Genomic DNA, 24672 nt, shown 5'->3' with positions numbered 1-24672 from the left:
TTGTTTTAAAAAAACATTAAGTCATAACCGTTCCCCACATAAAAATTGTCAAAATTATGTCGATTTTGGCCTCCGCATTGGGAACCTTTCCTTAAAGGAAAAATAGATAATTTTAAAAATTTCAATTTAGTGGAAATTTGAAAGATAATAAAAAGTAAATAAAATACACTCTAATTTTATAAATATCATTAAAAGAAATGAAATTTAATATAAAATGAAATTTTGAAAAAAGAAACATCAAGAATTTTATACTGAATAAAAAGAGAAATTGTGAGAAAATTAAAATTTTTTGATCAGTTTGTCAAAGTAAATACATATAGGATGTATAAATTTTATGAAGTCAAATAAAAATGAAAATTTGAGGGGAAAAGTTGCTTTAATAATGAAAAAAATTTTAAGGGGACAGAAAGTTTTCTAAAAAAATAAACAAAAAATAATAAAAATTTTAGTTATTAATAATCTATTGATAATAATAAAGTAAATTAATAATTAAGTTTTTCTTAAACATTGATTTTGAAGTTATTAGGGACCAACTCAAACAAACGCACTAATTTTATATATGTTGTTTTACTTTCCGGCGGCTCATATTAGAAGATAAATATTCCAGTACCCCTTGATGTTACGTGTTTGCATCATTAATAGAGGTTAGTTTCCCGTTTTATTTTGACAGTTGAAAAGGCTGAAAGTACTTCATCATTAAAAGTCTTCTGCCTTTAAAATAGTTTTGTGATCACTTCAAGTATAACTCTATATTTGGTGCCATGAAATAGAAATTAATAAAAGAAATCGAATTTACAGTTATACTTTTTTCAAAAAAAAAGTTTCTTTTCAAAATTACTAGTTTTTGGAGAATCATCTATATGTAAAAATATGAATGTACGAAAGAAGTGCAAATATATCGCAGAAGGTGATGATAAAACGTTTTGGAGATATTTCTTAATTTGACATCAATGTCGTGTTACAAGTTCACGCGTTGCTCATACAGAGCATTTTAATGACATATCACATAGCAATTCATCTGACATGACGGTAATAGACATCGAGCGATTAAAAGTAACATATGGAAGATACGGTTGCGGTAACAGCGGTACCTATAAATTAATTCGAATTATTTTGATTGAGCATTTCCGCGCAGTGGCTGACACTTTTATAAAACTGTCAGTTGCTTGACGCCAGAGAAAAAGAGACTGCCCGCGTATATATAGTATAACGTGGGTTGACTTTGAAAGACGCCCAGTATGGTATTTTAACATTTAATCGTTCAAAACTAAGACAGTATGTAATTTAGTCTACGATTCGACCAAATTATATACATATTACGATCAAAGATTTCGTGAATTGACGCGTCAAATCGCCCGTCAATTTCGTCTTCTCGACCCAGACAAACTTTTCTAGTTGCTCTAATAATAGACATAACATTAAGTTACTATAACATAAAAGGATTTTAAATATTTGTCCCTCATTTATTTTAAAACTATAATGATACTGTATTTGTATTTAATTTTAAAAACTATAATATTCTTAGTAATTTATTTATAAAGTTATCTCACTAAAAATAATTAAGAAAATTGGATTTTTAATTTTTTTTTTTTTGGTTCTTAAAATTGACATCTCAAGAGTTTCTTTCTACTGCCTTCTATCAAAAGTCACCGTCGATATAAAAGACTTAAAATGATCCCCTCCGTTTTGTGTGTATCATCATCAGAATTAAATGCTTGTATGAAGTGCGCCGCAGAAAGAATCTTCTGACAGGGACATGACTCATGAAAATATATACAGATATATTGTTGCTGAGAAAATTCTTATCTGAACAATTTATTGACTTGAAGTATTTGCAGTTCTTGTACATGAGAATTATTTGCCTTTTGTTTGATTATTTTTTTGGTGGTCTCACTTGAATCCCATTCAGAGGGAATTAAAACCCAGTTTTTTTACAATGATCCGTACAGGTTTCAAATCCTGAATTCACGAAGCAAACACCACAAAAGAGCAAAGTTTAGGCCACGCGATCCTTAGCGCGTCCTAATGTCCCCAAAAAGCGTCTGGAATCGTATATATGTATTTAATAATAGTAATAATAATAATAAAAAGAATCCTAACTCTCATTCGCAGGTATACCTACAGCATGCAAGACGTTATTTGAACCCGACTATTGTCAATTCCTTTCTCCCGTACAATGGTAGCAGCTGAAGGAACTGGCAAAACATTGAGACATACCTCTTGTTGCTCCTGTCAAATAGGAACCCTCCCATTGGACATTATATTACGAAAACATTCGAATCTCATTCTGGCTGGCAAAAGATATACCCAAATGCATTGTTGACGATGGCTCGCGCATTAAATGCTGACATTTCTACGTTTTTATCCGCGAGATTCAATGGGAATATTATCGCAGGAAACACTCTCGGCTGGAGATTTCGTCTAGGGTGATCCCGGCATACAGGATGTTCAGATTTCGTTTTGAAAAATATTTAGGTCCACCACCCTTGGCGATCGAGGTGTCACAATGCGGGTGGATACGTATCTTTTTGTGTGTATAAAAGAGCAAATTCTTCTGAATTATAAAAATTTTCAATTTCGACAAAGATTTAAAAAAGTTTCTTAATTTATGTCTAATTTCTAAATAACCCATCTGTTTATAGGAAATGGATCTTTATCTTTTTATTATGTCTTTATTTTTTTGGGCTCAATAAAAACATTTTAGTAATAGGCGAGAAATATTATATTTTATGTTTATCAATTTATCTGAGTGCGTCATAAAATAAATAATTTTGAGCATACTAGAGGCGTCGGGAAAATGCGGGCACTTCTGAAATTATGGTCAAACCGTATTGCAGCTGGTGCGGCCAAATAGGGACGAATGATACATGTGTTTAGATTTACACTCGATCGATAACATTCAGAGACCGCCTAACCTTCCAAGTTTGCTGCCGCTATGGGTGATATTCAATTGCTTATATGTGTATACGCATAGGTATTACTCGACCGAAGAGAGTGTTCTATGTAATTCTGCTTGCAATTTCCTCTGCATACATCAAGAGACTAGAGAGTTTATATCTAATCATGAGTTTCGCACGTTGTTGGAACGTTCAACATTTTCAAGATGATATTTGTCATACTGAGGGAACATACCTTAATACGGCTTTATGGAATTGGAGATCGATAACCGCTTAACCATAAACGCGCTTCGAATCGAAATTCGTTATTTTTAAAACTATTTTCAGCTTTTCATATTTAAATTACTCAATATTTCTAAATTTTATACACATTATCTTGAAAAACACATAAAGTTTTCTGATGGATTATTACTTTCACACTGAGGAACCAATTCCCAGATTGACAGAAAATTAAAAGGAGAATGAATAATGACTAAATAAAGTGCCACGAGACTGATGCTTTATTCTGCGACGAATCACAGCGATATACGACAGGTGGCTCACCGTTTCTTAAAAGCCGTTAAATACTCCGAGAAACGAAATTCAATGTCCCAATGATTCAGTATTTATTCACAAAGCGTTTGGAGATTGGCTTTCAGAACCCCACCCGCGGTTCGCTCTCCGGGAGATTTAGTTTTTCATCTTGCAACAGAAAAACTGCTTCGGCATTCTGTCTCTCACCCCTGTGCGTTGACATATCTCAAAAAAACTATATTTATCGCATGAAAAGGGGCGAGAAAAATATCTGATCTTCCTTTATGCACGCCAATTTTCTGCAGTCCACCTTCTCTACTGACACACTGACGGATATTTTCCAATAAATGAAAAGCCCATTCAATACCCAGTTCGTTTTGGATATTAGCAGGTATCTAAATGATTGGCTTCAACTCGTATAACGAAAATGAAAGCGGAACTAATCGATTTTAACGCACTGCTTTTCTAAATTCTTCCATTTTATATGGGTCACACTTTTTACGTTCGAGTTCAGAAAAAAATGTATTTTTAAACGTCTTATTTTAAAAACAAGTTAAAAAATTTTACAGAAAAAAATAATCATCTTTTTAGAAGATTCCATTTATTCCAGGATAATATAATTATCTTAATATAAAAACCAAAGAGCCTCTATCAGAGGGTTTTGTGGCCAAGACAATAAAATTATTACGTAATAGTTAAATAGTTCCAAAAAAATTTTACTTAAAGATTTACGTAGTAATTTAGACGTAAGACTTAATACAGATGGACGGATGTATTTATGTCTTACGTGTTTAGTCTTATGCTTAAATCTTAAATTCTGCCTTAAGTCTTAACAGTCTCAATAGACTCGAGTCCCAACAGTTTTAACAGTTTCAATGGTATCAAGTCATAAAAGTCTTAATAATATCAAGTCTCAAAAAAATCGGTTGAAAACAATAGAAAACGATTGAAACAAAGTTTCGATCGATTTCAATCGTGTCAAGACGATTGAATCCGATTGACAAGTTGGTCGTCGCTAATCGTTCTCTATCGTTCTCAATTGGATTGATTATTGGTGCATTAAGATAGCAGCACTTTTACCGGCGGGAATAATTTGAAAAAAATTATTTAATTTGTTTTATAATTATTATAATTATAATAATTTTAAAAATTAAGTATGGTTAAAATCCCTGACATAAATATTTGCAAATTAAAAAAAAAATCAATAAAAATGTAAAAAGATTAATTAATAGTACATTATGCACCATTGTGCCCAGCACAATTGGTGGGTTTGGGTAAATTTGAAATTTAATTATTTCTAAAACTCTTAACTCAAATTCTTCTAAAATTTGTATCCAAAATACTTTACAAAATTAATTATTTCTAATAACTTTAATCAAGATTTGACAATTCAATTTTAAGCTAAAATAATATATATATACGTATATTATATATCTCATTAAATTTTCTTTTTCTTTTTTAAAAATCTTGCTTACTGTAATTTGAATCTAAAACTCTTGGCTAAATAAATTATTTCAATCATTTCAATGTCATTCTTCAAAAATTAAACTGATAAAAACATTTTTTATTTAAAATTCTCTAAAATTAAATTGGTGTTTTAAATTTTGTTAACAGCATTTAGCAATTAAAATTTACAATTTTGATTATAAATCTCTAAAGATTCAATTATTTCGAAAAAAATCTTAACTGTAACTTTTCCAAAATTAAATTATTATTATTAAAATTTCCATCTTAAATTCTTTGCTAAATTAAAATTTTTTAGTAATATTTCAATCAAGTTCTTCAAAAATTTAATTATTTAAAAAATTTAAACTTTTTGGTATATTTATTTGAAATCTTTAATAATTTGGAATAACAAAATATCGAATTCGATATTTTAACAGAATCCATGAAAATGATAATTTTTAAAACTTTTATTTAAGTGTTGTAAATATATGTGATATTTTAATTTTATTATTATTATTGTGAGACAGTAAAAATTTATTAAATTTAGTTAAATTTAATCATTTTATAAAATGTAAACAAAGTTTACAATATATATGACATTTGAGGTTTTGTTGTGACAAAGTAAACATAATCTAAACACTAAAAGATTATTAGGGCTAATTCCAGAATTAAGCAAAACGCAACGCAGATGCGTTTGGCTCCATTCTGGAGAGGGCCTAAATTATTGCGTTTCATATTTTAATTAATTAAATTTATTTAAATTCCACACTGATGTAAGCGTTTAAACAAATAGCACTTTTTAACTACACAACACTTTTTTCTGAATTTTTGCTGTTAAGAAATCAGGTTGCACGAAACAGTGGATTTACAATTTTGGAAATAATGATTGTTACTTCATTAACTCGCGTGCGTTGTATCATCTATTTTTTTAATTAAAGAATTGTAAGTTTGGCATTTAATAAATTCATACGCATGAGCGTGTCGATTGAGAACGATCGAGAAACAATTTAACTGATTCACTCGATTGGAAACAATAGAAACCGATTCATATAAATTAGAATCTCAATAATATCAAGTCTCATGTCTCAATAGTCTCAAGTCTCATTTCTCATCTATGGTGTACAAAGTCAAACAGACGGACACTAAAGCATCGGTTAGGGTTCATTCCTTGGGACACGAAACCCTAAAAACTGAAAACTAGAAGTAATGATAAAAACGGTACTATAATAATAATAATAATAGACTTAAACAAAACAAAATCTCGATATAAATTGTTACCATATTTTAACAGCTTAAAGTTTAACAATTGAAATTCTAACGATCTAAAGTTACGCTTGGTTTTTGAACGATTTCAAATACGAGTGAACTGCGAATTACTCCTTTGTGATCAGCGGTTTCAATCTGACGCCTTTAGCATCGACGCCAAATAAATCGTGGACGTCGGCATGTGTCGCACATTCCTACATTCCAACCCATTTGGTTTGCTCTGATGCCGAATTGAGCTGAATGTGTGTACATCCCAGGTCTCTCTCTCTTCAGAGGATTGAGGAGCAAAAACAATGCCGCGCCCACGGGCCTATTCCAATGCCACGACATTGACGTCGAACCGGTACCAAAGAGTTTCATCCGACACAAATAAAATATACCGACCAAAGAGTGGAGGTAAATTATATGACTGTCCCAAAACATTTTCTCACCGTCGGCGTTGCGTTGCTTCGCTTTGACAAAATCCAAATGATCCTCGATAGATCTTGCATCATTTCGTCTGAAGGTGCTTTATTAGAGAATTCATCCTCTTCTCACGTAGAACTTCTGTCAAGGTATAAATAAAACCGAGAAAGAGAATTTTTTATTAATACCTATTGTCTACCAATCATTATAAATAAGTAGAAAAAGGAGTAATAATAATTAAGGTTTTGAAGGTTCGGTATTCAGAATAACTGATGGCTTTTTAGCAATTATTTATTATTAGGGAATATTTAGATTATTAGATGACTGATATAGGACCTAAATTTTGACTCTGATCGAAATTTTTGTTCGAAAAATAGAGAATTTTTTTTCTGATCATAAAATATTATTTGATATTATAATCATATTATCAGCGTGCCAATAATTCAAATATCCTTTTACAGTTGTGCACACAGCAGTTCCAGTTTTCAGGTGTCTATCAGTTTGCTTCTAATGCAGTGGATCCGTGTTGAATTGAGTCACTTTTCCATAAATTTCGTTCGAAATCAATTTCACTTGACATGAGGTATGAGGTTGGCAGTGGAAAATAGGGACGGGGGTGAAAAGTGATGGGGGAGTTGCTTTATTCAACCAAAACCACAGCACAGCCGGTAGTGACTCTCCACATGTGCAACCTCTGCACTTTTGTCCAGTTCTATACTGTTCAACGATATAGTTTGATCCAACTAGTGATCAAACTCTGGCCAACTGATTTGTGCGGCACGCGGAATTCGCGAGACATTTAAACCACGAAGCAATTGTTTAAAGCGTGACACTTTCGGTTTGCAACAATGCCACATCAATGACATCAGTATTCACGCACGTCAGAAGTGACCTTATTCAATAATGCGTTTAGTCAAATGACAAAAAATAAACAATGTAGGCCGCTTTATTCAAAATGCGTATAACGAATTTTCAGTTTCATAAAAAAAATCCGATTTTTACAAAAAAAAAAATTTTTGAAAACCTCGATTTGTTCTAATTTCTAAATAATGAACAATTTTTAGAGATTAAAATAAATGACCTTATTTTGGTCTAAATATTAAAAGATCGGAATTTATAAATTCGAATTACCATTTTATCCAATTGTTAAAAGTTTGAATAACCAATAGATCGAATTGTTATTGTTATAAAATCATTGCCCGTATATTCCCCTTGAATATTTGCTTAATAGAATTTTTATTTAGTTGAAGATAGACATATAACTCACCTTGTAATTTAATGTCAGATGATTCGGCTAAATTATAGTTCTTTTGTTGAAAGGTATAATAACTGGAATATTTGGACGAAGGAAATTTGTATTATATTAATACCTATTCGGCTAGATAATTAAAAATTATATCCAACAGTTTTTCGGTTATTCGAAGTTCTGTTAAATAAATAGTCAGAATTATATATTTTGTATTTAAATTCCGATTCAGGCGATAGTAAAGTCATAAGAAATATATTTTCCATTGGAACATTTCTAAAATATTATGGAATAGTTTAGTTTTTCAGGAATTTATTTATATTGGTGATTTTTTGCGAATACAGTTCCGGAAATATTTCAGAACAGTAAGATAAATTTTACATTTTATTTATGAAACTTTTCGAAAATACAAATCCTTGATTTCGGAATAAATTCGGGAACTATTCTTAGGGAATTAATTTTTTTCAGTGTAGGGAGAGATAAATAGAATTAAGGAGTCACTCCTGTCAAGAATTTGAGCAATCACTTCATACCCTAGATTTCGAGATTTCCTTCCTTGATGTCGTCGTACGTGCTTCCTGTACATGAGATTGGAAAAAGGCAATGATTTTCTTTTTTTGACATTGACCCCAACGAAGCTAAAAATACCAAATACAACTCCGTTTCATGAATCACGTCTCATAACTCTTCATTTGAAGGTCAATAGGAGAAGTTACTTTTCGGAATCGAATTTCACACTCAAGCTCGAAGGGAATATCCGTGTTTTCAATCATTATAGGGAAAGATATTTCCGGACATTTAAAAGAAACAAAAATACAGCTCCATTTCGGCGTTAACTTTTAAACGATTTCTAGAATCATTATCGTGTCTATTCTGTTAAAATATGTAATTAATTATACGACATCTGTGATCAGACTTTTTAACCTCAAAATGTAGTCTTGAAATCTTGAAATTTTTCTGTGGAATAACATTCTCCTTCGTATATGCATCCTTTCGCCAATTGCTTCGAAAACTGAACAGACAAAGTTGATAAAGTAGAGAATTTTATGACAAAAATTATATCACTAATATTTTTCCTTTCTTGTAATTAATATTTAAACAATTTGAAAAATAAATTTGTTTATTAATTTTATGTATATTTCCTATATCGATTATGTATAATTTGCAGTTCATTAATAATCGCCTGAAAAGGTCCATCATCAATGAATGAAAATAGCTTAAGCTTTAAACAAAGTTTAAGCTTTGTCACTTGTTAAAATTAAATGTGGATGCATCAAATAAAATAAATATATTATTTTCAATCATGTTATTATTCAATAATATAAAAAATTAGTTAATTAGAATTATTTTCTTTACGTTCTCAGTTTTACAATATTATTTCCCTTTATTTATAACAATTTAATTATTAAAATGTAAAGTATTATGTACTTCAATAAATTAGTTATAATTATAACAATTAATTAATTAATAAGCAGTTTTCCAAATAAAAATTGATTGGTGAAAAAATGAAGCAAGAAAATTTGAAGATCGAATTAACGAGAATGAGACAAGCAGATGATTGCTATACCATGACAGGTTGGAACTTCGAATGCAGAAAACAAATCGATTAATCATTAAGAAGAAATAATTCTAACATGTGACGTCTGGAGATCCCATAGCGAGTTGAGTATTTTGGAAAGAAATATGACGAAGCAGTCGCCACCAGGGTAAAAGGGGAAGAGTAAAACCAACAGCCTGCAGCGTTTCTCAAATGAACTGATCCTTTCCTCTTTGCCAAAGGAATCAATAGCTGCTTTGTTTGCATCTTTTTGCCAGAGATCTTAATCAAGAAAATTGTACAGAAATTCATTTCAGAGACATCTTATTCCAGCTAAATTGTCTTGTAAGACAATATGCGATCGATGCTTAAGATTATGTAAGGTCACTGCGCCATTTGCCGATTACCCTTTTACTTTTTTTCTTTCTTTTTTTATGATTTCATCTTCATTCCTCGTATTGTTCCCATTTACGTATAAACACCTTAATATATTATTGCTGTCTATATTTCTTTAACATTAATTAATTTTTCTAATCTAATATATAAAAAAATACTGCGTAATAATTCACTCGAACGAAATAAGAAGTCTCAAGATATTTAAACAGTTAAAAAAATTAGTTCAAGAAAACGGAGTTCATGAATAAAACAAAAAATATATACTCCCGTCTGTTTCGTTGGAGAAGAAAATAAAATTTAAAAAAATTCACACTATTCTAGTTATGTCAGAGAAAATATTTTTGAAATTATTCAGAAGTCAAAAAAGCTGATTATATATTAAAAAATTTATATTAAATGCAAACTGAATAAAATGTAAGAGTGTATTAGAATCAGTAACCGTATCTATTTTTTTGGTTAATCGAAAACTATAGCGTGGTGTAGTTTAGTTTTTTAACTTCTTTAAAATACTCTCTTGAATAATGTGTAACATTTTAGACACATAGTAATTATTTATATTAGTTATAATTTATTGTACATAGTAATTTACATTCAGAACTCAGGTGATTGCATATTATCTGTTATTTGCAGATTAATAAATATTATTTCTATTACTATTATTATTTCAATTGCATTTCAATTTTTTTAATATTCAAAAAACGCAAATTCTAAAGTCAACTTTTATATGTTGTGACAACCATCCACACAGATAAGTGTATTCTACTTTACCTTTAAAAAAAGTGCTTTTTTTATTCGACTGTTTATTTTATATAATTTTTAATTTCAACAACCCCAAAAACCCATAAATAAAAATTTTTTTTAATTAACATCCCTCAGATCGACTTCAAGGCGTAAAAGAAGTCGTTTTAGTCGATTGACATTTCAAGAAAAATCGAAAAAGTCGATTTTTTATTTGTAATAAATTTAATTAGTTGATAAATATTTTATTACAAATAACAATTATTATTAGATATTAAATTAATTTTCCTAACTCTTTAATAAGAATAATTCTATAGGAATATTATCAAAAAAGTTTATTTTTAATATTTCAGAATCAAACTAACCTTTATAAAAAAAGGAATATGGATTCAAATTCGGTGTCAAAAATTATCTTAGAAATATTTGTTTGTTGCTCGGATCCAAAACTGTATATTTGTATGTTATTATTAATTATTGATTGGGACGTATTAAAAATTTGGATTATAAAAATAACGTTTTTCGATTTTAGAATCCTTTTGAATTGACCTAATCATAATTAGCTAAAGCCACTGAATATTTTTTGCAATAATTTCACCCTTTCAGTCGTCAGATTGGGGAAGTTAACGTCTTTAAGGCGTCCCTAGCGTCTATAAATTTAATCCGACGCCTTTATCGGCAGACATTAGTATAACCCTCCTAAGGTCGTTAGACTATATATATATATATATATATATATATATATATATATATATATATATATATACAACCCATCCAAACCACGTCCCTTGTGATTTGGTCGGCCTTGTGGTATGTATACATATGCACCCCGTACAGTTTCGCATACGTGTATGGCTACGTAATCTACTAAGGGTCGCGGATATAATTACAATTGTACGTGGCGAGTTTGTCGACAAATTACTGTGAGGGGCTTGGAAACCCAGGAAAAACAGAGAGATTTCTATGTGATAAGGGATGAACCACATCTCTTTTCTTATAATCCTGAATACATTACAACTACGGAAACAGAACCTCTTCCAACTCAACCCAAAATCAGAAATTGCAGTATTATGTTGACATTTAACACACCAAGAAATATATAAATATATTCATAATTATATTTTAATAATAGAAATTAATTTTTGTTTCAACTTACGTAAGTAAATACTGCAAAACCAAATTGTTTAAAAATGAGAAAAGGATAAGTCTACGTCAGAAGTAGCAGAATCTGCAAGTGATTCTTCGATTTTAATGATATACTTGGTAAAATTATTATTTTTGTAATTATTTTTAACGGATTTTGATGAATCAAAAACTAATTTTTTCAGAAAAGTATAAAATAAAAATAAAATTTCGTTATTATAAAAGAAAAAAATGAAAAACAAAATTTTTAAAGGATTTTTTTCAATGTCATTCACTTTTTTTTAATTTCATAAAAATATTCCTATTTCCTTTATCTTTAATTTAAAAAAAATTCATCCTGGAGATTTTTTTAGATCTTGAGATATCGTACTTCAAATATCATCATCTCAAGGAAAACTGTGATCCAGATTTGTCATTTTAATATTATTCAAATAAATTCAATAATTATTACAAAACAAATAAAAGTATAGAAAGACAAATCTGGATCCTAGTTTTTCTTGAGATGATGATATGTAAAGAACGATATCTCAAGACCTAAAAAAGTCTCCAGGATGAATTTTTTTAAAATTATAGATAAAACAAAAATAAATATTATTAACCCCTTAGCTGTAGCTGCGGTTTCTAACCCGTTGCCTGTCGCTTACGCGATAAGTGTTCAAAAAGTATGAAAACTTGCAAATATGTCGAAAAGTACCCATTTTCATAAAAAATGTTCAACACAATAGTTCGTCGATTGAGGGCAGAAACACGCCAATTCAGGCGAATGTTGAGAAACATGACAATCAAAAATATATTAGGGAAACCTGTCATTCCACCCGGCTGAAAAAACTTGTACAAGAAAATGTACAAGTTCTTGTACATGTTCAAGTAATGTTCTTGAACAAGTTCAGCATCCGGAATTGAGACATGTTCTTGTACCAGAACTTGTACAAGATCATGGATACGAAAATATACTTGTACAAGAAAATGTACATGTTCTTGTACATATTTTTTGTGCAGGTTTCATGTACAAGTACTTTAACATGAACACGTTTATGTTCTTGTACAAGAACATTTGTTTAAAAATGTTTTTGAAAAAAATTGGAAATTTTAATAAGTTATAATTATTAAGACTCTTCACTTACGCATGCTAAAAATTATTGCGCAGCTGTAAAGGCTTAAGAAAACTACTGCGCAGCCTTTAAATTTTTTAATTTTTAATTTAAAAGACATAAATGAACATGTACAAGAACATGTTCCACATCTGGTACAGGAAAATTTACATGAAACCTGCACAAAAAAATATGTACAAGAACATGTACATTTTCTTGTATGTATATTTTCTTGTTCAGGATCTTGTACAAGTGCTAGTATAAGAACATGTCTCAATTCCGGATGCTGAACTTGTTCAAGAACATTAAATGAACATGTACAAGAAAATGTACAAGTTCATTAATGAACATGTACAAGAACTTGTACATTTTCTTGTACAAGTTTTTTCAGCCGGGCAGTAAATATTTCAAAAACATGCCATCTCAGATGTCAAATTTTTGTTGATTGTTTTAGGTTGGTAACACTGTAAACGAAAAATTGATGAGTCAAAATAATTAATATTTTGTTGAATATTGATGGTTAAGTCGGTAGAACCTTAATAAATTTATTATTAATAATTATACTTTTCTTAATTTTGTACATATTTATAGGTTAAAAATTCATTTGAAATAAAGTTCTACCTGTTCCCGTTTTGGAGAAATACATAAAAAACGTTTTTTTATTTAATAAAGAATAAAATTCTTTTCATTTCATAAAGTAGGAACTTCTCACAGGATAAATTTTTTTGTAATTAGGTGGTTGCCATCGAAAAATTTCAGGTTTTTGTTGTCATATTCCGCACAAAATTGAATAATTTTTAATAAACGAGCTTTGTAAATAAATTATACGCTGGAGAGTTAGATTTGCTTAATGCTTTTCAAATTGAACGGATGCATATCACTGTATCTCAACTTAGGGGAGCTTAGGTCAAAGCGGCGCAATCAACATTTCTTAAAAACAATAACATTTAATTGTTTATGACGTATGTCAATAGTTACACCACTTTAACCTTTATTTTTGGTGGCATAACATTGAAAATTTAATTAACTCATAGATGCTTCAGGATAAATAACTTGTTTTCGACCCTCTGAAAATTCAGTTTTTTGTTTTCATAAAATGGGAATTTTTTCTATTAATTTTTTGCATACTTATCTTAAACATAAGTATTTTTTAAAGTTAATATCCTTTACTTTTGTAAACAAAAAACGATTGTGAGATTTTACGTTTAGGAATTAAGTTATAATATTTTAAATAAAAAAATGTACCTGGGGGCGAAGTGGCGCAGGGTAAGCCTTTGTATTAATAGTTTAATAAATATAGTAAATAAATATAATAAATAATAATAATAATAATAATAATAATAATATAATAATAATAAATATATAAAATAAATATAGTATAGCTCGTGATGGAATGAAGGGTTTTAATAAATTTTAATAATATAGAAATGTTATATTTAAAAGGAAAATAGTGAATTTTCTGTAAATCCTTTAAAATGACAGTGAGAAAAAGTTCATAAGAAGATATTGTATAACGTATCATTCTTTTTATGCTTTTTACATGAGCATAGGAGACATGAAAATGTTGCTATCAAGCAGATGAAAAACGAGGAATCATGATTAATGCTTATTCATCGGTGGCCAACGAGTGGCATACACGTGTTAAAAGCCAACAAGAAAGCTCTCTTTTGATTTCGTTTCATTCACTTTGTTGGCGCTTTGCCGTACACCGAATTACACGATGAATACCTGCTTTCAACGGATCGTCACTAACTCATCTTTAGTTTTTCAATGACCATCAGTGCTTCGAAGCACGTCCGCAACTCTTATATTTTCTATGAAAAGAGACAAAATTACTTCGTTATCCTGACCATCATCTGCAATAAATTTATATTTGATAACATTGAATTTTATCAGAAAATTACTCTATAAATGAAAAATGCTTCAAATCAACTGATTTTAAGTATAATCAAAACTGTAATTACTCATTTTGGATGACAAAAATCTGATTATAAATCGGACTTATTTCAAATTTGTTCGCAAGCAGTCCTAAATTTTAATCATGGCATGCGCTAGCGACCAATGTTTGGATCCCTAATTCATTATTTTATTAATCGTATTACCTATTAATTACGCATGTCATAGAACATGAGAAGCAAAAATTGTCCTAATAAATTTTTGATGAATGTATTTTGACTTATGAAAAATTGTCTTTTTAAAATAATCATTTAACTTTTTTAAAGAAAGCATAAAAAAATATCTTGATAACACTTTTTAAACAGAGATCTACGTTATATTGAATGGTAAATGAAAAGAAAAAGAAAATTGGAACGGACTTCATTTCGAGGGGCACTTAGGATACATCCCTACACGCAAAAGCATTATCTAGCCTCTTCACCTAATGAGAAATGTAATGGACCACCCTGCATTGTATTTGAATATACAGCTGGCTAGAATCGTGTACTACTTTGCATTTAAATATATTTTACCGTTACTAGTACGGGTCCTGGGCACGCTCGACTCATAGAAATTCGCGAAATCTTCTGCTGTAAACGACTCGGGCTTAGAGAATATACACATATACCAGGAGGGCTCAAGTTACACCAACACCTACATTATAAGATTCTATCCTATAATAATAAACCGAAATTCAACTAATAAAATTTTAATTTAGAAGTAACATTAAAGTAGATAATTAATTTACAGGATTTACTTTCTTCTCGTGTCACACTAATATAATGTGGTTAGTGCTTTAGTTTTTTAATTTCTTATAATAAGTAATTACTTTTTAGTCATTCTGATATGCAGTCTCAACCGATATTATTTGCTTCTCACATAGCACAATATCTTACTGTAAGCTTCCATGAGCCTAAACATCAGATTTGTAAACTTACAGTGTAAACTTCAGATGAGGCTAAAGTAAGTTGCAAATGCCTGCTGTACAGCAAGATTACACTGATGATAATCTAATATTAAGGTTGTGATGACATCAAGAAAATGTCAAAATGTTCGCCTTACGGTGATATCACACGGTGACATCGAGGTGATATCATGGTGACATCAAGGTGATATCACAGTCATATGACGGTGATATCATGGTGATATCACCGTGATATCATGTTCATATTTTACAGGGATTTAAAATTTTTAAAAAATTATTATTTTTTATTGTTTTTATTATTTTTTTTTATTTATTATAATTTTTTAAATTATTAAAAATTTTAAATCCCTGTAAAATATCAACATGATATCACCTCAATATCACCGTAAGGCGGACATTTTGACATTTTCCTGATGTCACGGTGACATTCCCCGGTGATATCACCGTGAAATCTGGTTGATATATCGTGCTACTTGGGATATGTGTTATGTAAGATGTTGTTACTGGATTTATAAAATTTGTAATTGATTTACATATATCTGTTATAAATCACTAGTAACAGTGTTATGTATTTGTTACATATCTGTTACAGAGATCAGAGCTGACATTTATCGTAACCTGCTACAAGCTTGTGACAGAATGTGTTACATCTTGTTATATAACAAATATATAACCATTACGTATTCGTGTTTGCTGGGTACATTCATTGTAAACCATAATTTATGTAATTATTATACAAACAGTATTTAAACATGACACCCTAGTGTGGCAGTTAACGGTTAAATTGTAAAACGAAAGTTTTTGGAGCCCGATTAATCATGTTTAAATATATTTTTCTAGTTTTTCATTTCTTACAAAAACGTTTTCTTTCACATAACTTTAAAAGAATATTCTGTCAGCAAAAACTATTGTTTTTATTTCATAGAATTTTTTGAGGCACATCTATTGACCTATTATATAATATTATTGTTGGAAGTGCAACGATGTTAGTTAAAAAGATATAAGCTGAAAGGGTATAGGGGGTTAAGGATACAAAAAGTGCCGTTGCAGGTATTCTGTTCAAATTGACACCATATATTGCTACCCCTATAAATATAAAATTCTGCAAGTATGAACCCATAATTCGAATTTTTGGGGGAGTTGTGGTGGGGGAAAGGAAAATAAAGAAATCTATTTTTCTCGAAAACTACTGAACCGATTTTAATGCGCTTTGAATATGTTATACATGTCGCTAAGACAGTTCTAAAAAAAATCTCAAAATTTTTTTTTGAAAAAAAGTCAGTAGTTTTCAAGAAAAATGGATTTCTTTATTTAGAGTTATTAATCTTAAAAAAAATAATTTTTTTTTGAAAAACATGAGTTTTTTTTAAATTTTTTATTTGAAAATTTTTATATATAACCTTTTAAACTAACATAACCAACAGTTATTTAAAACGCATCGATTGGCCTATTTGTGAACTATTTTGATTTAATATTATGGAGTTATTGACATTTTAAAAATTAAAAATTTTTTAAAAACATAACTTTTAAAAATTTTGAAACTAAAATTTTTGTACAACCTTTAAACTATTATAACCAGCTTAAAGTATATTTAATAATACATTAATTAATCTACTTGCGAACTTTTTTTGATCGAATATTACAGATTGGACTTTAAAAAATTCAAAACTTAAAAAAATATTTATTTTAAAATTTTTGTTTTTTTAGTTACTTAAACTTAAGTATGCTGAAATTATATTATTGATTGGAAATCTATTTTTCTTTAAAAGTAGTCTGATTTTTGTATTTCTTGGGAAAACGTAATTTCCATACATAGCGTTTAACTAGGACAAGTGTGCTCACTTTATCTTAACAATGGAAATATTGAAATGAAGCGTGTGTAGTGCTGCTAAAGCCTAGTTTTCGTGTTCGCTTAATTAGCTTAGAACCAGTAACGACGGAGGAAGCACATTATGAGTTTTACACATGAAAACATAAGTGGAACATACATATATATGTATGGGACCACATAGAACGAGATGAAGAAGAAGCAAAAATAGTCCTATCAACAGAGAAAGACTCTGGAAAGCATTAGATGGTTCCAATACCACCCTTCATAGTTAACACACTTTCGTTGCCAAAACGTTTGAAATCAAGACTGAACATCGTTCTTTATTTCATGGACTCTAAAGCCAAACTTAAATCAGCAGTTAAATGATGCAAATATTTTACTACAATATTCGAATCCCCAGGTGCAAATTTTAGGTTGGCCCAAAGTTGGGCCAACTAGAGGAATGATAACGGGCAGCCGCTTAATGGGGTCGATGGTTGGCCCAACTACTTTTCCCAAAGTTGAGCCGACATTTGTCAAAAATGAAAACATTATTATTTATACAATTAACATATATTGGGTGTTATCTTAAATTTATCATTTATTTATTCCATACATATTAACATTAACGCAAAAAAAAAAAAAAAACATGCTTTATGTATACTACACTCAGCGTAGTATACATTTCCCCACTGTTCCTCAATTTAATATACCAGTGGAATTTGGACTTTATACTTTAAGTTTTCTCGAGCATTTCAATTTTTCATATATCTTTCCCTGCGTTATTAGCTATAGATAAATAAATAAATAAATAAATATATATACATTATAAATTTTCTTCTAAGGCTTCCAGAGCCTCCTTTGTTTTTAAACATTCTTCAGCAAATTTTTCAAATGCTTTAAAATAAATGCTTTTTCTTACTAAGTCTTGCTCAGTAAAATTTTGGTTTCCAATTTTGTTTATGAGTTCCAGTCTCATATTTTCGTATCTATTGCAATGTTTTAATACATGTTCTGGTGAGTCCGGCTCACCACAACTACAATTATGTTCATCTTCGCTTATTATTTTAAATCTACTCTTGAAAGTCTTAAAGTTACCATGCCCAGTGATGAATTGCGCTGTCCAACGACTAGGTCGTATCCAACTGCTCTTCATTCTGGTCTTAATATTAGGAAAATACTTATATGTTTCTCTGCCTTTTTCGGAAGTGTTCCAGCACTCCTGCCATTCACCCAGAAGAGAGGAGTACACTTGTTTGCCAGATGATTTTTGTAATGCTTTTGTTTCGTTTTCAGTCAAGTCTTGAAACCGAAAGCTGTTATCCCGGAAAGTGAAAGTTCAACATTTGCGGATGTTATAATTGCACGATTGCCTGTCACATTCCAGATAGACGGGAAGATTTCCCGTCAATACTGTCATTGACTGTGCTGAGGAGTTGCGGTAGGCTCCTGTGACTCTGATCAAGGCGTGCCTTTGAGACATTTCTAATGTTCTTTTTGCTGTTTTACATATTCTATCATACCAAGATGCTGATGCATACGCAGCTATAGGAACGTAAAGTCCCTTATAGATTGCATTCATAGCCTTGTATTTTAATCCCCATTCATCTCTTGCTTGTCTTGATAGGCTATTAAAGAGCGCCCTGGTTCTCCGGTCTACTTCTTCAACATGACCTGTTACTGTTATTCCGTTAATTCCGGCTGAGCCAAATGTTATTCCCAGATATTTAAAGCTCTCAACACGTCGTATTCTTTTATTATTAATTTTTATTATTGGTGGAGCTCTCTTGTTAAGGAAACCCTTCACCATTAACTGGACGCACTTGCTAGGAGCAAGGGCCAGTTTGTTTTTATTGCACCACTCTACGATCGTGTTAATTGCTGTTTGGCCTTTAATTTCTAGAGATCGTTTTGAGTCGCCTTCAACAAGAATCACTTCATCATCTCCATACGCGATGGCTTCGCAATCCAAGTCTTCTAGCGCTCTCAAATTCGGATCGAAGATGATATTCCAGAGAGCAGGGCCTAGGACATAGTCTTTACAGCCATCCCTGATCAGAACAGTTCGACCATTAAGATAATTGTTTATCAGAAGGTACAGCTTTCGTGGGCAGTTTATCTTTCTAAGACCCTGCAATACAGCGGGCCACCATACATTATCGAATGCCTTTTGAATATCCAGAAAGATTGCAACAACATATTTAGATTTTGAGTTTGTTATATGTTTCCTGAATTCTGTAATTGCGTCAACAGTGGACTTGCCACGTCTGAAGCCATATTGCCTCGGAGACAGAGATGGTTCAAGATTGATGTTTAATTTTCTGAGTATTAAAGCTTCTAGAGCTTTTCCCAGTATAGGGAGGAGACATATAGGTCTAAATGATTTTGGATCTGTTGGATCCTTGTCTTCTCCTTTTAAGATCGTGATTAATTTGCCAATCTTCCACTCATTGGGGAAGACAGAATATTTCAGGCAGTTATTATAAATGTTGAGCAAATCCTTATGTATTATAAGGTAAGCTCTTTGAATTATTTCTAGCGTAAAGTTATCTGGCCCAGGGGCCTTTCCCACTTTCATTTTATTAAGTACTTCTATTAAGTCCTCTGCCGTAAACATATCAGTCTCACCCTGTGGAATATCTAGATTTTCACGTCTTATCTGTCTTTGTTCTATTGTCTCATCCATCTCTGAATCCATAGGAAAAAGCTGGTCAAGCATGACTTTCGCCGTGCTCTCCCAATCCATTGTGTACTGTCCATTTTCCATTCTAACGTTACTTGCAACCCTTCTGTTCTTTAGTTTATTTGTTTGCAATTTATAAATAAAACTCCATGGATTTTGATTCCCGGTAACAGTCACAAACTCCTTCCATTTCCGGCTTTTTGCACCTTTAATGGCCACGGTATATGCATTCTTTGCCTCTTGGTAAACCTTTTTCAATTCAAGCCTTTTATTAGAATCCCTTTCTTTCTGAAAAGCCCGTCTAGACTTATAAGCACTCTTTTTTAGATTTGTTAAGCCTCCATCCCACCAGGGGACAGACTTTGCTGTTTTATGTTTAAGTGGTATAGCTAAATTGCATGCAAGTCTTAAACAATGATTTAGTTCCCTAACTCGCAGGATTACATCTGATCTATTTCTAATTTCATGGTTATTTCTATGCCATGACTCCAACAGTTTACTATCAAAGAGATCCCAATTTGCTCTTGATGTCACGTATGACCTGATTCTCACACCTTGAGAATTGAAATTATTTTGTCTGGTCTTATTTTGTATTTCAAAAGTAATAGCTCTGTGGTCACTGGAGGTCCAGCCCTCTCTGACTCTCCAGTTGGCACAATCATATTTACTATTATTAGTCATTAGTGTGACATCAACATATCCCTCTCCAACTTCACTATCAGTTGTTGGAAGGTCATTTGGGTCATTGATTATAATTAATCTCCATTGAGCAATAAAATCTTCTAGTTTTTTGCCTTTGAGATCTCTTCTACTAGCGCCCCACAAGTGGGATTTTGCGTTGGAGTCTATGCCGACAATCAAGCTTCCCTCCCCAAGACACCTGAGAACTTTTTCAAGATTCTCAAGATGCCCCTTAATGTCCTGGCTTAGTTGGAAGTATCCACTAGCTACATATAATTTTTCTGCTCCATTGCCAATCTGTGCAACCGCAAAGTGCGGAGTGCACAGATGACTTATTTTTAGGACTTCAAGTTCTGGGTTGAGAATTGCGATTGCGGCCCATGGGACATCAGAGTCATGCTTGATGATTCTTGTCCCCATTCCCAATCCGATCAGTTTGTTCTCCCTTGAGTAAGGTTCTTGTAATAATAAAATATCGACATTATTATCCACGGCTTTTTGTCGAATTTCAGGAAGAACTTTGGTCGCTCTGCGACCATTTAGCTGCACCACTTTAATTTTTGTTTTTAAGCAAAGATTTTGAACTGGTCTACAGTCCATATTTTGTTGAATTCACTGTGCGCTCTAAAACCATTTTATATGACGGGCATTTTTTGTCTAGTGCATCATGGCTGTGTTGTCGCTTTTGTTTAACACAATTAATACACTTTTTTGGTTTATCTTTATTAGGGCATTCTGAGAATTTGTGTCCAGTTTCTGCGCAGGAAGAACAACAAGTCTCCCTGTCACAGTGCTTGGCAATGTGACCAAAGCCTTGGCACTTAAAGCACCTAGTCACCAAGAGGAAGTCCTGCACTCTACACGAGAGCCAACCAATGTAAAGCCTTGAAACTTTCAAGAGCCTGTTTCGGTTTTCCGGGGACACCTCTATTACCCAGTTAACCGTTTCATTGTTCCTTTTACCAGTTTTAAATCTGGGAATAAAATTTTTCATAAATTCTTCTTTGCTTTCGCAAAAATTTTTGTTTTGTTCATAAACTGCTTCAGTCAGCTGTACCTCTGTATAATCCTTTGGAATATCATGAATTATAATCCTAGGATTTCTTTTCTTTGGCCTTTCCAATGTGAACTTTTCACTCAACTTTTTATTATTTTCCAACTTGACTAAATCTTCATCTGTATTAGTTTCTACTAATAGACCAATTCTAGTCTTCTTAATATTTTTTATCTGTACTCCCTCTCTTTGGGGATTAAATATTTTCATAAGATGAGCCTTGGTCTCGTCTATATTTTCTGTTTCTGTTTTTGATTTAACAAAAACAACTTTTTGTGGCGGCTTGATAGCTGCCTGCTTATGCACTTTTGGTGCAATTAATTTTTGCGGATTAGTAGTCGCAACTACTGCCGCATAAGATGCCGTGTTCATCTTTTTCCTTTCTTTTAACTGACCCTCCAAATTAGACAGTTTTCCTGTCAACTGGAAGATCAGTGTGACGAGAGCATCAAGACTATCTTCAGCCTCATCATCTCTTCTAACACTTTTTCTTATACATGAAGCATGTACGTCTACATACTCCGGGACAAATTTTGTCGAAAGGGACTCTTTCGGTAGGGCCTCCACCATTTCCTCGACCTCCTCTATATTTGCTTTCTTTGGGGCAGTCTCTTCACCCCCTGGACTATTTCTAGTCCTTTTTTAATGATTTGGGGGTTTGTGGAATTTCACAAACCTCCATCTTTTCTCCCTTTTTCTTAGCATTACCTTCTTTTAATTCTTTAACAGAGGTAAGCCTCGAAACCTGTAAAACAGCCTGCTTTACTTTGCTGTTGTTCAGCTTTTTGGTGAGTGGGACAACTCGCTCTGGCGCACTACTTAGACCAGATTTCTTAATATTTGACATTATCATAATATTTTTTGTTTGTTTTTGGCTGTAATTCATGTTTAGGTTTTTGACTATAAGCGCACCACAGTCATCGCATTGCTCATATGTTGAGTCCCTTCCAGTGCAGTGGCCTCAACATTAGCAATTTGCCACCCCTGTGCGCCTCCCACCCAGTTGCCAACTGGAGCACACAGGTCTGAAGACAATTTTTACACGTACTGATCGAAGCAGACAAGTACTGATGGCTAGTCAGCCCCGGGCAACGGTACTATTACGCGGCCGGGCAAGTGCTGTCACGATTAATCCGAATAGTGACTCCCGTTTATAATGCGTTCCCTCTAACCCCGGTTGTTACTCAACGAACTCAGCTCAGACCGTGGGTTACCGCAAGTCTAACCAGTCTTTCTATTCGACCATTATATGAACGCCTCTCAGCGCACCATTCTGAGAGACCCAGAGCTGCAGTTAGCCTACTCAAGAACAAGTTCTCAAGCGTTTCCCCCCTCCCACGATCGTGGACGTTGCAGATGGTATTTATAGAGGGATTAACATTAACGCAATCTTCTACATATATATATATATATATATATATATATATATATATATATATACATTATAAAAATATTTATCACTCGCAAGGATTGAACCCGCAACCTAACGCACCAAAGTCTAACACGCTATCCATTACCCTACGCTTACATGAGAGTCTAAGGACAAAAATGATATTATGGTCGGCCCGACTACGGCCAGAGTCGGCCCGACCATTTGAAATTCTGAGTTTTGAATTCCGCCTGCCAAAGTTTAACCGACCATCGGCCCAACTTTGACCTCAGTCGGCCCGACCATCGGAAATTCTGAATTTTGAACTCCGGTTGCCGCAGTTTAACCGACCATCTGCCCGACTTTGGCTAGAGTCGGCCCGACCATTGGAAATTATGAATTTTGAACTCCGGCTGCCGCAGTTTAACCGAGCATCGGCCCGACTTTGGCCAGAGTTGTGCCGACCATATGAATTTGTGTGTTTGAAACTCTGGCTCCCGATGTTTTGCCAACGGTTGGCCCAACCTTCTGCCAGAGTTTTGCCACCAAAACTATTTAGGTATATTTGAAACTCTGGCTTCTAAGGTTGTGCCATCGGTTGGCCCGACTTTATGCCAGAGTTATGCCGACCATAAGGATTTGTGTGTTTGAAACTCTGGCTGCCGAAATTTTGCCAACGGTTGGCCCAACCTTCTGCCAAAGTTGTGTCAACCAAACTATTTAGGTATTTGAAACTCTGCTTCCAAAGTTTTGCCAACGGTTGGCCCAACTCTGCCATAAGTTGGACCAACGGTTGGAATAACTCTGCATGGCATAGTTGGCTGGCAAAGTTGGCCCAACTTTGGTTGCTGAAAAATAGTACAGTTGGCCAACTTTGGGCCAACCATCAAACTCTGGCAGCCAACCTTCATTCGCACCAAGGTCACTTCAACTAAGAGTTAATTTCATTAGTGAACTGTTTTTCCAAAAATTTTACTAAATATAGTTATGTATATTTTTGTTGATTTTAAATAATGCACCAGATGAATGTATACTGTTACAATAAAATAATACTGTTGTACAACAACTATTGCTAATAAATTTTCTTATAATTCATTAATCAGAAAAAAATTGGCTCTCCATGGCACTATCAAAACTAATAATATTACTAAAGAATAGCATTATCAATTTGCCAAGTTTTATATATTTCATATTTTCCAAATAAATGCTTCATTTTTTATTTCGAGAACATAAAGTTATTCGGGAATAAGATATTTCTGTTTTTAGACATTCGAGACAATGGCGTTTGAAAAAATGACCAGGACGAGTAAACGACCAAAGTATCAAGCCAATCCCACGTGAAAAGATTACCGGTAAACTCTGCGAAGTAGCTCCGCGGAATTTCCGCAGAGCTGCTCCGCGGATTTTCCGCGAAATTTCCGCAAATTTTTTTTTTTGCATAATAATATATTTATGTTATTATTTAAAATAATATAAAATTAAATTGTGTATATTCTACTTAAAATTACTTTTTAATTTTTAGTTAACAAGTGAGAGAAGA

This window comes from Leptopilina boulardi, unplaced genomic scaffold, assembly GCF_019393585.1.
Source record: "Leptopilina boulardi isolate dan_hultmark-lab unplaced genomic scaffold, ZJU_Lbou_2.1 LbouV2_332, whole genome shotgun sequence".
In the NCBI taxonomy this organism is placed as follows: Eukaryota; Metazoa; Arthropoda; class Insecta; order Hymenoptera; family Figitidae; genus Leptopilina; species Leptopilina boulardi.
The sequence above is the reverse complement of the archived record's forward strand: the minus strand, read 5'-3'. Positions refer to the sequence as shown.